Source organism: Numida meleagris, chromosome 3 (genome assembly GCF_002078875.1).
Source record: "Numida meleagris isolate 19003 breed g44 Domestic line chromosome 3, NumMel1.0, whole genome shotgun sequence".
Lineage (NCBI taxonomy): Eukaryota > Metazoa > Chordata > Aves > Galliformes > Numididae > Numida > Numida meleagris.
In genome coordinates this window covers 52,238,315-52,259,098 of record NC_034411.1, presented here as the reverse complement: position 1 = coordinate 52,259,098, position 20,784 = coordinate 52,238,315, and the positions used below count along the sequence as shown (strand labels likewise).

Here is a 20,784-nt window from a genome sequence, read left to right as displayed (position 1 = left end):
CCAAGCAATTAAAAAAAAAAAACACAAAACCTTTCCGGAAAGAGAGATGCCTCTGGTTTCAGCATGAGGTGACAAAAGGACATGTAATCAGTTGCTATTTAAGTGTGAGTGATCTCTGCTTGAAGCCCTCTGAGAACAAAAAAATGTTCACTGAGGTCTGCTCCCAAGTTCATCTGAACCCATCCTTTCCTTGTTCTCCTACCTGTCTATTGCGTTCAAAGGTACACGTGAATAATGGTTCCAGTCAAGGCAATTTGGTTCACCACTCCAGCAAATATGGCTGTCCACACTCTCCTCCACCTATTTAGAAAACAAGTATGAAGGATTTTTAAGGACTTTTGTCAAGTCATCTTGCTGCTTGATTTTTTTATCCTGGCACATGCTAAGGCATTGGCTACTCTAATACAAATAGGAACTTCAGAGATTCAGTCATAGTCCTTCTCACTCCCTAGGTATTTTTCCCTCGGAGCAATGTGACACCAGCAATCAGTATTAGTTCTGGGGATTCCACCTTGCAGTCATCTACAATGCATGTCAACTAAAAATATTCTGAAGTGAAAACTAGACTTACAAGACCAAGACCAAAAGGTATACACAATGATTTACTTTCAGACATACAAATACACCAAGCAGAATAAACATAGAAATTATGGTAGTGCCTTGGTAGTCTATTCATCTTTGAGAGTTACAGTAACATATGTTTTTAATAACATATATTTTTAATTAAATATAAATATTTTCCTGTCTTTAAATCAGAGCAGTGCAATTATCTCTCACGCCACTTCTTTGCTGCCTTGCACTGTGCTCTAAAGGTGGGATCACCTCGCTAATACCAAAACAACACATCTTCAGTGATCTTCTAGGGACCACATAATCAAACAGGTGTGAAGCACAGATTACCACAACCCACACTTTGCTTGGGGTCCTTTCTTCCAGGCCTCCCTGTGTCCTTGAAGACCTCTACATGAAATGCTACTGCAGGCTACATGCTAGGGATGAGCAATGAGGTGGGCACTCCAGGGTGGATGTACTCCTGGAGAGAGAAGCACCCCAGGGAGTTCCTGAACAGTGACATGATGGCACAAGGTCCCAGGGAGAGGTCCTGTGTGTCTTTTGTCCTGCCCTTTGCCCTGCCATGTCCCATGGTGCGTGGCCGCAATGCTGCTGGCTGACCACCCTCATGAGGTATCTGGGTCTCTGCAGCAGGAGCTGCCCATTCCTCGCAGGCTTACAAACATTGTGGACAGAGGACTCTGACAGGGAAATGCCCAACTCAGTGAGCTGGACCTGTAGATTGATGGCCATGGCCTAATCATATCCCCATAGAAGCAGGCAGCAAAACTCTCTGGGTTTCCATGAGCACAAGGCCTGCCCATGCTGCCCCATGCACTGGGCAAAGACTGATCAACATGCTATGGGTATGCTTCATGCCTCCATGCTTCCGTCAACAGCAGAGTGCAGATGTAAGCTGAGGGAAACAGTGCCAAAATTTGAATGTTGAGGAAGGTCTGGAATGAGTTAGTAAAAAAAGGCATATGCTTATATTTTCTGCTGTAATGTTTGCTATCAGCAACAAAAACAAACATCAAATGATAATGTGTTACTAACTGGCAATGTCAACAGTGGTCTATATAGGCATCTGAGTATATAAAATAACATATGCTCTGGCTCCAGACCCTAACACTTTATCACATCAATATACAGCTTTCTAGGAAATTAATCTGGATGCAGAGCCAGGAACCACTTTTCAATCTCTGAGCAGACAGGACCCAATATGCTTTTAATCTATGGGTGAAAGCAGGGCAAGGCTGGACTCAAGGGCAAAACCCTGTTTACAGCAGAGCCAGTATTTCACTCTCTGTTTTTACAACTAGACTGAGAAAAGTTCCTGTCAAAAAAAAAAACAAAGCAAAGCAATAAAGAAGCTGTGAGTTGTTATTAGCCCATTCTTCTGTAAAACCTAGGGGTGCTCCAAATTTCAGCTTGCTTCTCCTGGTAATAAACAGATATCCTCCAGCCCCTAAGCATGCAGCCCCACATCTTCCCCTTTCACAGAGGCCTAACTGGCTTTATTGACAATGGTTACACTTGCACAAAGTTGTTTTTAATGAATATACATTGCAAATCTGTTTATGTAGTCCCCAACCCAAAGACAAGGGGGTCATTTATGCTAAATCCAAGCAGGAGCAGAGGGGCATTCCATTAAGAGACAACAAAATCATAACAGAAGTATGTAATTTACAAAATAAGCTTTTAACTGAGGGGAGCCAGCATATTCCCTCATGTGGTAGACTTCGATGTCTTCAGCAGCATTCGTCAAAAGATACATCAGGATCTGATCCAAGTGTGAAAGACTCCCACTGACTTCAGTGAAGGTTGGATCTGTTTCTGAGTATATAAAAAGCTTACTCTTTACTTATAATTAGGTTAAATATTATTCAAAGCAAGATCAGTTTAAGGACAGTATGATTTTGTCTAATCAGTACTATTGTATATCCTTACTAACTTAACAACCCTACAGCAATGCTTGAGCTTGCAAGCAGGACGTAGTCTGAGGGAACAGCTAACCTACAATGCCTTTAACAACCCCAGACAATGCAAGTGTCATCAAACAGAATGTTACTGCCCAATTACAGCTTCCAGAGGCTTTGTTGTGATACTAAACCCAGAACTTTTAATTAGTTTTTATCATCGAGTTAGTAAAAACTTGTGCAATACTTTGTTATTTGGAAGCAAAAGAAAACAAATTTCTTAAACAATTACCCACCAAAGAAAGGCAGCAACGCAGCAACCATTGCAGATCATTTGCTAGCATTTGGACATATCTGGTCAAGACTGTTTTACTCTACTGCTGTTGTTTGCCATCCATGGAGACTAAGTTAAACAAGTGCAGCAGAAGGGGAATGAGAGTATGAGAAACACGGCATGACTAGGAAGACTTTTTCCAATTTGAACTTTGTAGCTTATACTCTCAGTGATGAGTGTTTTACACAGGACCTGGAAACACAAAAGTGGAGGTACTCTGATGATGACTCTTACATTTGCTTTTGAAAAGAGTGCTAGATTCTCCCTTGGCAGTTCCAGTAGTCATTTTGTGATTGTACAGCAACATGTTTAGCAGTGAAATAAAAATGTAGCAGTAGCATACATGCTAGTAGTCATCTGACCATAAAGGTAAATTCATTTAATTGATCAACAAGAACCTTGTTTTATATTACTTCTTATGTATCTGTTACACTGTCTGTATTAGGTTAGTTGAGGGGGTACTAGAGGAATATTCCTGTGCACTTTACAAGATAAAAAAAAGTACCAGAAATCTCATGTGTATTTTAATGAGATAATAAGTTTAAGGAAAACAACTGGCAAATATTTATTTTGCTGCTAATTAATCTAAGGCTTTGAAATAGCAAAATAAATGGGTAAAATTGTCTCAAGAGCACAAAGGACAAATAAAGCCTTGCCTGCGTTACTCCTTAACTTGCTTACAGCAAGTATAATTCCAGCAGACTGTATCTTATCATGGGAAGGGAATTCACCTAACGATTCAGTTTGACCAGGTCTATAAGAAAGCCAGACACCATTTAAATTGCAGCCGTGTTCCCAGACGGTATAAGATAATTCAAATCAAAGAAGATTCACACAACTTGGGTAGAAAAATGTGTATACTTTAGTAGCTTGCTCTCCCAGAGCTCTAACTCATGGCTTGTAACTCAAAGCACTAAGGCAATACACAAATCTCCCACTTCTTTTCCACATGGTCAACCTCCCTTTAGATATGTGGAACAGTTTGTGTGGACTTTCTAATGCTCTCTTTGCCCTCTTTCTCCTTTTCAAACTCAAAGCCCGGAGATTACAGTCCTTTATGGGAGGAGTAAGAATCTCCAGACTGACATCAGTCTCCATCTCAGAATTTACTCTCTGAATGGGCAATATTTTACAGTTACCACTCCCCAAACAAAGCAGAATTTATTATACACACAATTTGATAGCTATAGCAGCTTACACTGGAAGTAAAAATGCCTACCTACCTACTTGAAGAAGGTAAAAGCCACATCATGTTTTAAATTCACTTCACAGGATCAATGGCAGAACACAACCATCTAAGAAATGATGTTCACATCCTGATCAAATGCAATCATACTATATGCAATCAAATTTGGAAAAAGTGAAAGAAAATTTTTCCCATCATTATGCTGATGTTCTCACTTTACGTGCTCACACAAATCGTCTGCGAATAGATGAATTAAAATACAGCGTCTCTACCTTTTCCCTCTTAATTCCAGGTCATTCTGGCAGCTCTGGCAACTACAAGCAGTTTGCTGAAATTTATGGATCAAATCTTGAACTACCTCCAAATTTAAAGGGATAATTATTTTCAATAGAATTTTTCTGTGCTGTGAATGTTTTAATCTTCATTACTGAAACAGAAACTATTTACCTTTCCTTGTTTTCAACTTTTTCTTTTTCAGTAGGATTGTGATGGTCTATTAAAATTTTGTTTATTCACAGCTTTTCTTCAATTTTTGGTATTTTGGTTCCTGCATGCTAGCTAGCACCATGCTACAGATCCAGACACAAAGAGCACCAAGAAATCTTTGCAACATTTTTCATTTGCTGAAATTTATATGCCTATGAATTAATACATGTATATGTGTGCGTGCATACTTATACATATTATGTAAACAAAAATAGTCATGCGTATTAACACATGTATATGCTGTTTCTATTGTCTCTCTCAGCCCCTCCTGAAAGTTAGCAATCAGAACAAAATTTACCTAAATGACACATCGCGCCACATGACTTTTGGAACATCACCTATAAACTTTGTTTATTTACTCATACGCAATTCACTTTATTAAAATCAAGCACCTGATTTCTTTGGCAGTGTTATACGTAGTATTTGGAATTTCTCTAAATTACTTCCTTCATTCCCAGAACCCATGATGTACAGGATCATATTTTGCTGCTAGCACTGGAACTATGATTTTGGGTTACTTTTTTTTTTTCCCAATTCAGCCAGGAGCTAAATTAGCAAGAGCACATCCCCCTAAGTATAGGTCCATAACCTCACTGCACATAGCAGTTCAGACGCTGCCAGCTGAGATCGGTGCCCTCAGCTAACCAGGCTTGATGCTTTTAGACAATGGTCAGGCTGACAATTGACACTGAGTCCACACACACATGTTGCTCAGCCCATTTGTCTGTTCTGCTGTTGCCAAAAGGACATGGCTGTTTGGCAGGCAGCTGGCACAAAGATGTGAGTACTTCTAGGGGTCTTCTGACAGTGGGCAGAGAAGGCAAAAACATCAGGTCTCCATTGAGCCCAAGATAGGATTTCTGCTAAAGCTCATGCTCTAAGCAATCCAAATAGGCTTCAGCAATATCACCACAGGGAACTTCCTGCAAAAGTACCTTGATGAAAAAGTGCCAGGGATGAAAGCTCGCTTGCACCTGAGAAGCTGGCAACTAAGCAGACATGCAAGACAGCAGGGAAGTGCGATGCCTGGGAACAACAGAAATTTGTCAGCAGAGAAAATACATGAATTCTAAAAACTTAGGGTCTGCTTTCAGAGTTTTGGTTGCTATCTGCAAAATCTAAGCATTACTCTCTACAAAAATAAAACTAAGACTTCAGCAAGGCTGGTGTTAAGTCACAGCACAGACTATATACCAGGCATACTGGTATATACAGATCATTCTCTGACACTGCACTCCTGGATGCAAAGACAGCTCATACAACAAAGGATGCACTACTCTCTTTTCAGGTCTGCATCCACAGTGAAGCACCATCACTGGCAGCTGTACATTTATCCCAGAAATCCGAACCAGCCATTAATACGTCTCTGACCAGAATCTTCGCTAGCATTTCTGCTGGATGTTGCATGACTTCTTTACAAGGAAGTGGGTGCTCTCTATCCCTTGTTCCTTCCACATCTAGAAAAGGAATGTTTAAAATGTCCTCATTCCTAGTGCCCCCACACTGTTCCTCCAGGTCTAAAGGAGGAAGACTGCTGTGGAGTCCTCGGTCCTCTGCTGTGAGGCAAGATCCCTCTGCGCTGATGTCACTGTGCTCTCGGTGTGTGCCCAGTAAGACAGTAATTTGTCATGAGCGTGGGCCCTATCCATACATGGCAGGCTGGAGGAGGAATGACCTCAAACTCCATTTCTGATCCAGAGGGCGTTGTCAGAGCACAGTGTTTGAGTTTGATGCATGAAGCGCAGAGATATTTTCAGCTCTTGAATCACACTTCTGGCTCCACAGCTAACTTAAAGTTTTCCTTAATTTTGTTTGCAATTTTTCACCTTCTGCAATCACCATGGGCTCTCAGAAAAAGAAAATGAGCTGGTTACAGGAAAAAAAAAGCCTTATTATGAGGATTTTTAAAAAACCACTCTTATTTTAATCACTTCTATTTTATTCTCCTGTATGTGTGGAGCCCTGGAATTAATCAAATGACTAACAGATTAGTGGTGCATCACAAATAAGTTTTGGTTTTTTTTAAAACGCTATTAAATGCTGACAGTGAATGTTTTCTAATGATTTTGGTGGCCAATACAAGAACAAAATGGTGTGAAAAATAAGGCAGTGCAATAGCAGTTAGCCCAGTTACAGCTATAGGAGGGCTTTGAGGAATCGAATTTGTATATTCCTACAGCTAAAGCAAAAATATTTTGCTATACTTTTGCCATGAAACAATACCGACTTGACCACAATTCAAGAGCATACTTTGAAACTGGCTGTAATGAAAAAGCAAAGCCTCACTTTACAATACCAAAAGAATAAGTTTTAATTGGCATATCCTGCCAATTACAACTGCATCACCTCTCCGTTGCCATGGCCTGATTCCTGAATTCAATAGGAAAGCTCCGGGAAAATGAGCAGACAAATTATGCAACCTCAGTCACAGCTGAGCAAGTCATTTAACCATATGCTTAATTCCATCTCTAAGCAGTAAAGCCAACTCAGCAAAGCAAGGCATGTGTTCAAGTCAAAAGTGAATAGGCGGCATGCATCTTCCCAAATATGGTGGTGTTTTTTTTTTTCCACAGGCTCAGAATGTAGCACAAAACTTCTGATTTCTTTGGAGATCATCATGCTGGAAGAAGGTCGAATTCATCTGTTCATCAATCACTAACACACGTACTAGTTTTTTTAACTCATCTCTAGATTGATTAAGCAAAACAAATTAAAAAAAAAAAACACACAAGCATGTGGGACTTATTCTTGGGCAAAGATAAACATAAATGCTACCCACTGATTGCAGGGAAGCACAGAGGCAGAAGGAGGTGATGCAGATGAGGTAACAAGCTACCAAAAGGAAATCCCATGCATCCACAACTGCTGATAAGTATCTCATAGTGTTTTCACATAGGACTGGGAGTTTCCTTATCCACTAGAACAGAGAAAAGTCATGGGCACTTAATTCCTCCACTTCCATTTGCCTCACATGGCAAGAATGAAGAAATGATGAAAAATGGCTACATGATATGATAAGGGATGTGGTCTCTCCTAGATGCAATGATGTAATTGGGCATTCTCTAAAGTCTTTTTCTTTAAATTTCCTTTAATCTCAGCAAGGAACATAAATCTAACAGAGACAACTTCCAGGCAAGCATGGATCCCCAGAAGCATTCCTCAACTGCAGATAAGTGGGGGGGGAAAAAAGCCTGTTGCAAGCAGGGGGGCTGCACCAGTTCATGAGGAACGTGCATTTGGTCCCAGGTTGTACTGCTCATCTGCCGCTGCCCTCCTGCCCAGATGGAAGGGCCCCAGGTACATTCCTGTTTTGTCCTCTCTCAGAGGTCAGTGCCACAGTGTTGCCTGAAATCATGCTTAGCTGCCCAAGGCTGTTTCATCCCCACAGAGCATCCCTGGGTGGAAGTCTGGGGGAACTCAGACCCCAGTCTCTACTGGAGGGTCTGGAGTGGGTCGGAGACCTGAACCATTCTCTGGTTGAGGTTACAATCTATCCCTGCCCCAAGGGCACCATGAGCCATATACAGATCAAAAGTTTGCAGGAATTAAACCACCACAGCAAAATACAGATTATGCAAACATCTCTCTTTTGAGATGACACAACACAGAGCATAAAGCACAAACAAAACCCAAACAAACAAAGCAGAGAGGCATTGTGGAAAAAAGAAAACATTTTGTGAAGAGCTTCCCTGCTCCTCTCACAGCCATTAGGACAGCGATAATGCTGAAATGGACAGCCAGCCCTGAAAACTGGGTAAACAGAGACATAGAAAAGATAATTGAAGGCAAGGAGAGAGACTGAAAAAATAAGTGAGACAACGGATGGAAAGCATAAATGCATTGTCTAAACTGCAGCTGTAATTCTGCCAGTAGCAACCATGTTTAAGAACAGTTCATCCTGCTTTCCTATTCTGGGGAGGGCAGGAGTTTGTTTGTTTGTTTGTTTTTGGTTTTGGTTTTTTTTTGTTAACAAAAAACTTGTTAACAAAACTGCCATGGGTTCTCCCCAGACAGCTGGTGGGACAGGAAAATTATTTCACTCCACACCTAGGAGCAAAATTACATGTCTAAGAAAGGGAAAGCCTCTGACACCCCCTGGTTCCTCATTACGCAGCTGTTTTAGTACAGCTGGGGAGCACAGAGGGTCACCTCATTAAAATCTATGTCCACAACTACCAGAGCTGTGTTTTAGTTGCTGCTGGCCAGGGGTCAATGAAAGGTATTGTTCAGAGCTCTCCCTTGGCAGTACAACTCTTCCAGTCACTTTCCTTTACTAGCTTGACTGTTAGAATTACACAGGAAAAGGGTCGTTACTATTCTACCAATGTTTTATAGACTAATTTAGCAGTTTTTCTAGCATGGTTTTAGTAGTTTTGATAGCTTGCTAGTATGGGAAAGAAGGATTTCCACACTGGCTCAAGAAATAGTTGTGGCAAGACTACCTATTTTTAACATGGTTTATTCCTATTTCAGACACAGCACTTTCTCTCCCATCTGTTGACACAATCGTTTTGTTTCTTAAAAGAAACAGTTGTCTGCCTCCTAGAGAGAAAAAAAAACAACGATCTCCAATAGCTGCAGAGAAAAACAGGAGACAAAAACCCAATCAAAAAGTGCGCTGGTCAGAAGGTAATGCTGGCCATTTTATGAGAGAAAAATAGAGCCTCTTAAAGGTTCAGATGCTTCTTAAAAATTACATCAGGTTTTGGCTTCTGTTGTATTATAAGTGTGACTGCAGACATTCAAAATTCACATCTGATATGCTCACCAACTAACTAAGATGGTTTATTGATCTACGGAGCTTAACTGCAAGCCTGCCATCAGTGACACACTAGTCTGCTCAGCGGGAGCGCAGCCGCAAGATCACAGAGCCAGAGGCAGACCTTTTTATTCCTTTCTTTACTAGCAAAAGGAAAATGTAATGACAGCACTAGGGGAGAGAGGGGAACACCACAAATTAACACAGTGATAAAAATTCAACTCATATAGGAGGACAAAGCATTAAGCAATCCTTTTGACATTGGGGTTGTCAGGCTGCTTTCTCAGATTTTTGATGGTAGAGGTTTTTTTCCCCACTGGATTGCTGGAGCTCCTGGTTATGATCTCCCAGGCAATATGAAAACCTCATCTCCTTTCAAAGGCATTCCAGGCAGCCTGAGAGTTTGCAGCAAAAACAGCTGAAGCGTGGCTGAGGTGGGACCTCTACAGATCACTACAGCAACCTCAACTCTTGTAGGACAGCCTATTTGCTGGCAAAGCTGCAATATGAAAACCTGATATATTAAAGGTCAAGACTCCAATCCAGAGCAGACTCGTATGTATTGTGTTTTAATTTCTTTTTACGCAGAGAGGTGTCTAGGGACATGGAGAGGTGACAGAAAGATAAATCATGCAAGACAAACTGGAACAGAAGACAAGGCTGTATCCAGAATAGGATCTCTCTGCTGTTGTGGCTGTCCTAGCAAACTGTACTGACAGTGTGTCCCCAGCACAGGCTTCATTCGTACTAGCAAAATTGTATTGTTTGCTAGCACAGCTTTTTCCTAAGATCCATCTTCCCTTATCCAGTAGGCAAAAAGTGTATCCATAAAAGTAGAGGTTTGTCATAAGTGTATCCACAGTGAGAGCTTCTGTGTCAGCCAGGGATCACGCCAAGGATCATGCCTCTTTACACCGTTGGTCAAGACAGTTATGTCAGCACAAGTCTGTGTAACAGGCACGTTCCTCATCTGCCTGGAGTGAAAAGTCCTACACCTGCTGCAGCGTTCTGAGGAGGAAGGGAGAGCCAAGTTGAGCATGCTTTTCCCACCCTGACAGGAAAAACTGCACCAAACCAAGTACCTGGGATCATACTTAAAGAAAGAACCACATTCACTATGATGATGAAAAATACAGCTGACCTAAGATGTATTTTCAAGGAATTATCACGTGGATCTGCTTTCAGGAGCTGTCTGAAAAGATATTTTCCAGGAGTGCTATGTGATACGTTCTACTGTTCACAATCACCCAAGTGGTTTAAGATCTTAATGCTGTCATCTATAATTTTTGTAAGAGAACGGGCAGTGACTTTAACGTGCCCTTGAGGAAGTTAAGATTCATGAGGGATGTGGCAGGGCATTCAAATATCACATGCAGCCTGGTAAAAGGGCTCACCTGCCTTTAGTCTGACAATGTCTAGAACTGTGGTCCTTGCCCACCCAGAATTATCTAATTTCTTTACAAGGAACATAGTACATATTTCTGGAAGGCTGGACCTACTCCAGGCTACTATGGTTTCCATGGACAGGAAGCTTTAAGGTTTAGAATTAAAATGGCAGGAGGCTAAAAAGAAAATTGAGGACCTAGAAATAACAACCGATGGTCCTGATGCAGTCCTCTCTGAGGACACAGCAGCTCTCAAAAATACAGGCAAGAAACTGCAGAATCATCTCAGATAAAACACTGGTTTTTGGAGGACAATGGGAGGTTCCTGCAAATACAGTAATGCAACAGGTTCTGGCATGCTTTTGCTTACGGGTTTCAACCAATTCTGCACAGCATCATGTAGGAAAACACAAAATATAGAAGCTTGTAGCTATCTGATCTACTGCAGCATGTTTCATTTAAAGGAAAACTACTGGACCTACGTTTTTGTTCTTTTTTTTTTTTTTTTAAAGGAAAATTGGGACTTGTGACAGTAGACCTCTTCTTCCTCTAGCTGTAGAAGCTGAAGGTGCTCTGTCCCCACTTGCTCCTGGCTGACTGAAGGCTCATGCTTACTATTTCAGTCAATGTGAGCACTCCACTGACCTTCAACAGCCACTGAAGCCAACCCAGATGGCTATGCCTGCAGTAAGAAACTTATCACTTCCAAAACTCTTTCAACAAGTAGAATGGTTATCTAGTTAGCAATGATCATCCATGGGCAGAGTGTCATCTTCAACCTTTACAGCCCCATGTGAAGGTAATACCTGTCCATTATCTGAGATCTGCAGCATAGATGAATGGTTATAGAAAAGGCATGATTGAAAATTTCAAATTCTGTATCATTACTGTGCAAACTGAAGAAGTAAACTTGCCAAGAACCCTCCCAAACTTAAGAGCCCTAAATAATAATTATGTGGTACTTGACAGTAGACTCATTCCTTTAAGGAAGATATACAGATTCTATCCTGAATTTTCAAGACTCAATAATGTCATTGTGGTCAAAGTACCACTCTGGCATTCTTTTTGTGATGGCCAAGACAAAAAAAATACTTCTCACATTCCCCAAAATGTCACTAAAAACAATAATTTTTAAAGAAGAAAATTATTTACCTTTGAAATACGAATGGCAATGCACATGAACAGAGCCTCCTCTGTGTTTATTCATGTCTGTGTTCAAGAGTCAGGTGGCCAAATCTCACTGACACCCGTTGAAAAACTGGCTTTAAGCTGTCTTTGCTCTCTCTGCTGTGTTCAGCAGAAGTTTAGTGCAGCTGCAGTCAAAAGACTGAAGACTGCAAGGTGGCAATTTCACCAGGACTTGTCCCCTTAAAACATCCAAGTTTCATTCTACGCTAGCACTTCTGCTCAAAAATTAATAGAAAACAGGAAAACGGTAAGAGGCCACACTGACTGTGGAAAGTCCAACCGAGGAAAAACTGCCCTAGGAGAAGATCCAAGAAAGAGCATGGGACCAAAAATACTTTCAGACAGCACTGTCAACATGTTAAACAGCAGAAGTGTTTCTGCCAGGAAAACATAATGCCACCACTAAGAAACATAAGAAATCAAGTTAAAGGCCTCTCATGAGGAAAAAAGAAAGGCAGAACAAACAATAGCAATCATTCAGAAACTCAGACACAATTAAAGACTAAGAAAGAAGATGAATTAAAGGAAAAGACCCCTGATGAATTCTACATCTCCAAAGAGTTATTCAAATTCCCACTTCATTGTTTCCAGAGATGAATACCACGGATTCTGATCCAGGAAATGTGAACAGATACATTAAAATTCAGTCAATTACATCCCAAACTGTTATGTGCCATTCCAGAACATTTGTGACTACCAAAAACTGCTTAAACAATTACAAATAAAAATAAAAATTCAAAGAAAACAAGCTATTATTCTATCAAGACTGCTTAACAGGAGATGAGCAGAACTAACAGACCTCAGGGGAAGGCCAGTGGCCGGCCAGCACAGCACGCTTCACCAACCCAGCTGCATGCCCTCAGGATAGAGTAATGCACTCCTCACTGCTACTCTAAGTATCACTTACTAACACTCCAGTTCCCCATTATTTTCAAATTGGCTTTGAAAGTGATAAGTAAACAGAATCACTCCTGTTGGAGCTTCTTCTTTTCTTTCATTCTGACAAATCAAAGAAATGCATAAGTTGAATTACAGAGCTGTGTTTCTGCACCTACATGCCAATGTTTTCTGTATCATTTCATTACGACTAGTCCTGGCAAGGAGCAGTGAAGTCCCCAGTGGGTTTGCAGATCATTACAGCAACATGACTACAAAGCATGATCCAAATATCGTAAAAGTCAGTGGAACTTGGATTGAGCCCAACAAGAAATATTTTTTCCTGCTGTGGGTGGTTAGATATACATTACACTTTTTCTAGTGATAAAAGTGAGTGCTCCTCTATGAACCAATTTTAATAACAGTACAGCCTGCTTTTGAACAATAAACTGTCATGAAAGGAACCATAACCTGAAATAGAAAAATCATGTTTTCTGTGCCCAAGATCAGTCAAAAATCCCACTGACTACAGTAACAGTTGAGTAAGACTACCACACAAGGTATGAGTTTACACACATACAACATGCACATACATCGACTTACTGATCTGTATGTCACACAAACTCTTCCCTGGGAATTATGATTATGATGAACATTTTTAGGAGAAGAGATGTATCTTGTACGGTCATGGGCACACAATGTGTCTCACATTCTGTATAATATTATTCTCTAAAACGTTATCCATTTCCCATCTTTGAAATACAAAGAAATTTCTGTGAAAAAAAAAGTTTTATTCCGAGGCCATAAGATGTTTTTAAAATAGTCTAAACATTTATAAGATATTTTAATACAGATGCAAGAGATTATTCATAAGCATTACCACACTACTGAATTTATGTAATAATTATTTAGCATCTTATTTCTGTTATGACATGTAATATTGATAATATTTCTAGTCTATATGCTGTTCTTAGTCCAGAGGGCTTTTTTTGTCAGTAGGGCTGTAATAATTAGAGTAACTGGAAGAAAAATCCAATCTGGCCAAAACCAAGAGATGTACCTGAAGAGAACAAAAATAACATAAAACATTCGGTCTGGAAGCAACCTCTAAATGGGTTATCCTCTATCACCTTTAATAGATGTGTATCTAGTCTAGCCAGCACAGATTCCACATCCTCCCATGGCAGTTTGCTCCACTGACCTAAATGTTACTTAGTAGTAACCCCTTTCCAATATTGAACAGTCACTCAAAATGCTCTCTGCTGCTGTTTAATCACAGTATTGTTCCCCATTTTCTTTTCAGTAACATGTGACCATACGTTGCCTCATTCTTCCGAGTTCTTTTGGATGCATATGTGCAGTTATAGCTCCGAATTACACTTTTTCCAGTCACAATGTACCTAGATATCTTGTCTCAAATACTCTTTTATCTTGTGTTTGGGCTTTTCCATCTCATTGAAGAGTCCCATGAACTCAGGTTACTTTTGACTCTTGATTTTATGGGTTGAAGAAGATTTGAAATGTTTGCACCAAGTCTACTTATTTTATGAGGCTTGGAGTTACATTACATATCTCCCTGCTTTATAGTGGCATTTGTTCTTTCAAACTTAATATTATCCTTCCAAGAAACATCTTGAGAAAATCACACATCCAAAACCAATAAAAAACCAAAATACCAATAACAAACTACAGTAATGAGATACCTGGAGCTTAATACTGCTATTCTTCAGGATGTGCTCCATAATTCCAAGGAACTTTCACCCAACCTTGAACAGCGTTTTACCTCCTTACATAAATATACATCTCCCATTAGAGATTTGGCACTGCTAGGAATGAAGGCATACCAGCACCAAGATGATGTGAGCATTTTCACAGAATATATGAAGGCTGCTGAGTACACACTAAACTGCTTCAAAGATGCTTCTGATATGCCTAGTTAGGCTGCAGTCATGGCAAAGGCACAATTTTAATGGGATATGGATTAATTACTAAGAGACCTCCATGCTCCCAACGTGGATGAGGGACAGGAACACAGAAAAAGCTGGTGACCTGCTCAACACTTACAGAATCTTTGGCTTAGATGCCTGGAATCACACAGTGTATGTGCAAGACTTTTGCCAAAATCACTCACATGTGGTAACTGCCGGTGCCTAACACTGACCATGATCAGACTACTCTGCTCAGAGCACTTTCTGAGCAATCCAAACATAAAGGTTCAGGTGTTCAGATTCTCCATCCATAGCAGAACACCTGCCTCAGTTTGAATATCTGAGCACTAATGAGAAGTTCCATGATTATGGATTAAAAATACCATTAAAAATACATTTGGTACATCACAATACACATGCATTTAAGCAGAACTTGGGACTTCGAATCAATTACTTGCCCATAACATAAAAAAAATCCATTTTACCAATGAAAATATATGCCTAAGGAAAGTGGTAAAGAGATTCTCATATTCAAAGACTTTTTTCTCTGTTTTGACAACAAAATTGCAGAGGTCATCCCAAAGACTCACCCCAAAATTTCTTCAAATAGTTCCAATACAGTACTCATCCAACCTGTTTTTAGAATCAATAAGAGAAAGGTTTGGATTTTCCTGTTTTTTGCCATTTCAGCAAAGAGAGAACATTGCTGCCGGGACTGTCTTTGCCTGCTGCCAGCAGACGAAGTTGAAAACATGCTTAACAAGAGTAAAAGATGAGCAACTTAGTTATTGAAGTAATAGTTATAAGGTCTGATGCAAACAGACAAGCATTAAGTCTTCGATGTGCAGCCCAGAAGACTGGTTTATTGACCATAAAATGAATTATATAAACCAACTTGTGTTACGTTATCTGAGACCTTGGTTAGGCCACAGTTACTTTTATATATATATATTTCTCTTTCTTTTTTCCAGACAACTGACAAGCTACATTTCTTATATAACGCTGCTTCCTAAAGTATAATGACTGCTCATTATAAGGTAATTATGAGTGCTGAGATCAAGAGCTGTCAATAAGTTGATTTTCTCCATATAAGGTAAAAAGTTATCTTTGCTATAAAGGCAATCCCAATTGCATCTTTTGAAACAGCAACAAAACCTATTGCTTTCATTGGATGAAATCATAACCTCAGAGCTCCCTCCAGCCAGGCACTAGAGCCTATGTCAATGCAGGTGCATGGGATGAAGGCACGGCACTGCAAAACTGTTCTGCTGCCTGCACCACTGCTTGGCATGCAGCCCTCCTCCACAACCTTCAGTGAAACAGCTTGGTACAGAAAACTGCAGTGCTCAAGGCCACGTAGATATAATGTTTCCTGTACAGAAGAAAAACTTACAGCAAATTTACTTGATTTTTCAGTCTAAATTTTTTTTTTCTATTTTTGCTGTCAGTTTAGTGTATCTTATTAAAGACAGTGAAAAGAAATGGCCTTCAGTAGGGATTTACATTCCAATCACATAGACTCAAATTCTTCCAGAAAGAATAGCTACTGAGCTGGGTTTCCAGCTTCCAAATAACTCAAGCACAAATTCTAGATGTTGAAAATACATTGTACATATGCATGGCCATTGAATTGCTACTTAATACATTCCAAGTTAAAGTGATACCTGTGCAATTAGGCTTCAAATATGTTACATCAAATTGGCAGTGACAGTTCAAGTGGGTAAGTCTCTAACACCTTCCTGTCCACTTATATGGAAGATAGCCCTGTTTGCCAGGCCCACAAATGGAAAGCACAACTGTTCCCCATGCCCTGACATATAGGCCGGTGCTGGCCACCAGCTCGTGCCCTGGTTCACAGTTTGAGGTGGGATTAAGGCTGCAATGAAAAAAGCGACATCCTCATAATCACTGTGCCCTCCCTCCATGCTCCTGGCTGAGCACTTCTGTTGGGATCAGCCCCCACTCTCACCAACCCCCAGCCCTTTTTTGGAGGCTGCCCAAGCAGCTAGTATGTGCTCCACTCCTGTCCTGATGCGTTGCAAAACGATGAGCACGAGAACCCATTGCTGCACAATCTGCCCCAAATCAAGTTCTAGATGTATCTTCCAGTTCTACTCACATATTTATAGAATCCCATGAAGGGACATTATTCTTTTAAAAATATTACAATAAAATGCTGCAAATGATTATTGTAAAAAAAAAATCCATCTTAATGTCATTAAAAATTAACAAAAAGAAAGCGTTAGTGTTGTCTTACTAACTGGAGGGGAGGTCTTGCTGTTAAACTGAGAAGGGCAGCAATGGAAGGCATTTTTAGATTCGTGTTTCCATCCTTTCGTCTTTTGCATGGTTCAAAAGTCCTGCATAATTAATACTGCAGTACTTAATAAATGCTTATGAACCTACTACCTCCCTGCTCTCTCTGTTTAATTAGGTGATTGACTTCAGGCATACTATAAATTATGATGACAATTTAATTACTTTTTTAATGTGCACACATACAAGATTTATAAACAGGAACAGAGCAGTACTGCATGCTAAAAACAAGAAATACCTTGAGCTGGAGTGCAGCACAAAATGCTCCTTCCTGAAGCCTTTCTGGAGCCCAAGCATCTCTAAGGCTGGGAGCTTTGCTATCCGCAGTGTCTGGCTCAATTCTCCCTTTCTCTCCTGAACACCCTAGTATGCTCCTCTCAGCTTTTTCTTTTAGCACCTGGGGAACTCTCTGGGTTTCACAGCAGGAACCTAAACCAATTTCAAACAGAAGGTCTTGGGTGTATCTTAAGTAAGGTGTCTGTAAAAATGAAAGACCCCTTTTCTTGATTTAAATAAATCATAAAACTTCATTCTCATTTTATCACAGTGCAGTCACCATTAAAGCTTGCAGGGGGCTGAAATCTTCCATGACATTTCAGCTGGCACAGACAAATCAACAAAGACCACAGATTTCACAATGCCATATGCAGACCCTTCCTGGTAAGGGGACAGCAGTGCGTGTGAGAAAATATTTCATACCGCCAGCACCACGTACCACTGCAACCACAGTCAGTTCTCCTGACACTGCTGTTATGCCACCTAGGACTCAGCTCCCCTGTCACTAACATGAATGTAACTGGAACCAAATTCAGAAAGTGAACAATGCACAGAAATACATACATGCATACAAGTACATAGCAAATCAAATAAGAATCACGTCCTATTTTTCACATCAAACCAGCCCTCAGAAAAGTAGAAACAATAAACTAAAAAAAGATATTTTAAAATTTTAAATAGTTACAAATATTAGGAGAAGAGTCAACGTATCTGAATGTCCAGGCTTTCCAACTCCCGGTTGGAAAACTGCCACTATTTTCTGCAAGTTATCCGTCCTCCACATAGAAATATGACAGCATTTGTTTTAAGTCACACTGTACATTCTGGGATTGTTTAGTTTGGAGAAGAGGAGGCTCAGGGGAGACCTTAGCACTCTCTAGAACTGCCTGAACAGAGGTTGTAGCAAGGTGGTGTTTGGCCTCTTCTCCCAAGGAACAGTGATAGAACTAGAGGGAATGGCTTCAAGTTGTGCCAGGGGAGGTTCATGTTGGATATTAGGAAAAAATTCTTCTCAGAAAGAGTGGTGAGGTTTTGGCACAGGCTGCCCAGGGAGGTGGTGAAGTCACTGTCTCTGAAAGTTTTCAAAAAACATGGAGATATGGCACTGAGGGACATAGTGGGCATGGTGGTGATGATTGGTGGTTGGACTTCATGATCTTAGAGCTCTTTTCCAACCTTAATAATCCTATGATTCTCAGCATGCTTACTGACGATGCAGGCATCTCTGTAACCAGAACTGCTTGAAGGGAAAGAAAAACAATAGACTGGGCTATTCACAGCGTGCAAATTCAGTGTTTTAAGCCCCATCTATAAGCAGCACTAAACAGTCAAGAGGGAAGTAAGTGTTACAATATTGACTCTGGTTTTCATTTTTATTGTGGAAAAACCGTCCCTGAGGCTTCTCCCAGGCAGCTAGCCTGCACCCCCATGCCTGACTCCCCTAGACAGCGGAGGTGCACATGGAGCAGCCCTGCAGAGCTGCAGCAGGGGATTGCAAGGGGCCACTTTGTCCACACCTTCCGCTTTCAGAGCAAACAATGGATCATCTCCGGAGCCAGTGCTGCATCCAGCCTGCACACAGCTGGTGATTGATGGAGGGTCAGGAGGGCAGCAGACTTTGGGTGCACAGCCCTGGATTGCTTTATCAAGGATGGCAAAAGGCCACGTGCTACAATAACACAGCAAATACTTCCTTTTACTGCAGCACAGACAAATTCCTTCCTCTCTGCAAGCTGAATTCAAAGCTTTTAGTTCTCATCTAGAAGCATGTGCAAGTTCTACACTGGCAAAAACTGTGCACGTAAAGAGTTGCATTTTTATTCCTGAGACCATTTGGTTGCAAACATTCTCCCTTAAATGGAGTGAGGAGTGTCTGGGCTGAAATCACCTGCAGTTTTAAATGTGTAACCTCAGGGGTTCGCAGACCCTGTAGGCAGTGAAAGAAGATAACTCTCCCTCCTTCTCAAAAACTGAAACTATACAGTAAGAAACAAGAAAACCTGTAACACTGCATAACAGATCACAACGTTTCTCAATGAAAGTGTTTCCAGAAAGAAAAACATAGTGCTTTGGTAGAAGTTAAAAGTTCCACCACAATATAAATGTTGTCCCTGGTTTAAATGAAGCTTTATGAAAGTAATAGCCTTCTGAAATACTGAGATACTAACATTTAACACCAGTTGTACTGCCAGATTAATTACTATTTAATGAGTTACAAGAGATGGAATATTGCTACAGCACAATATCTTTCTGCAAAGTAAAACTGAGGCAAGATTTAGAGTTTTCTGAAAAAGCTGTTCTACTCTGTAAGGCCTTCCAGGATTTTGTACCAGCTTAGAGCACAGGTGAAGTATTTCAGAATGTGCTACAGTTTTAAATTTTCTTCCAGCCAGCTTTTGCTTTCTGTTCCCCTTTAGCTGGTTCTCTCTCTGTTCATCCACCCAGATGTTTTAAAACCCCATCTAATTGCTCTGAGGGTGACAAAGTACCTTAATACCAAGGATAGAAAGCTGTAACCTCAGACTTTGTTTCTAAAGGGTTTAGGCACTCAGGAATCCAAAGCAATCTTCAAACCAGAGGTGGCAATTTCAGTTGTCTTCCCTGCTGACCAGAGCTGCAATATGAGGAAAATAGCTACCTACCTACCCACAGGCTGCAGAAGCCAAACCAATGACAACCAATAATGAAATAATTGATTAATGACTACAACATCTAGCGTTAGCTCATGACTTTCCAGTTTTGGATACTGTGGGTAGCTAGTTCAAGCCTAGGGAGTGAAAACAGCAACTCATGTTTTTGAGCAGAGCAAGGCAGGGAGTGACACTGTCACACTGCCCACACTGCAGCGGTACAGGCAACGAGCTCCTTCCACGCATCACTGCTGGGGCACCATGGCAGAAGGAGCAGGTAGTTTCCCTCCCATAGGTTTCAAGGTATGTTACACTACAGCAATGGATTTGCATAATTTCAGTCAAATGGTGTATTAAAAATTTCACCATTGATTTTGAACTTGAATGCTCTAGAACTGAGCAAAACAAATGGTGCTTATGTTTGCAAAATTGGAGGTCTGAGGGTGGAATTATCTCAATTTTCTTACAGCCTTATTAAGCAGATCACAAGTAGGCCAGCCATCTCAATTTCAACAAAGTGCACAGATTTAAAGATTTAAAATATAATATTATATAATATTAATTAACAATCATAATGTGTACTGAAAAGTTTCTGAAGTAGGGAAAGCTTTTCCATAGCTCATGTTACCCAGAAGCCAAATCTGTACACAGGCAACTTGTCCTCTGAGTACTTTCATTCCTTTTTTAGAGAAGAGTGTGAAGCTAATGTTAGTATCAAACTGTGTCACATTTTTAATTCTTTTTTTCCATATGAACCAAGAGATACCTGAGGAGCCACCATGATGTCACAGAAAAACACGCTGAACATAGCCTTTCTGCTACTCCCACCTTCAGGCTGTGCCCCAGCACTCTGCTCCTCTTTGCTCAGATAGAGATGGGAACCATATGGAGCTAGTGCCAACTTGCTGTATGTACTTGTGAATAGACACAAAACAGATAAATGCTGGCA

The 20,784-nt window shown here is 40.6% G+C and overlaps 1 protein-coding gene across 8 annotated transcripts in view; it reads right to left on the bottom strand.

Annotated features, from left to right (window-relative positions):
* The window catches only part of HIVEP2 (human immunodeficiency virus type I enhancer binding protein 2), a 133,377-nt gene that overhangs the window by 59,607 nt on the left and 52,986 nt on the right, over window positions 1–20,784 (bottom strand). For 5 of the 8 annotated variants that reach the window (XM_021389525.1, XM_021389524.1, XM_021389529.1 and 2 more), the window contains one exon: window positions 203–300. The exons of the other annotated variants lie outside the window; for them this stretch is intronic. The gene's annotated coding sequence lies outside the window, so the exon portion shown is untranslated. The remainder of the gene's footprint in view (window positions 1–202; window positions 301–20,784) is intronic. 8 annotated transcript variants of the gene reach the window in all.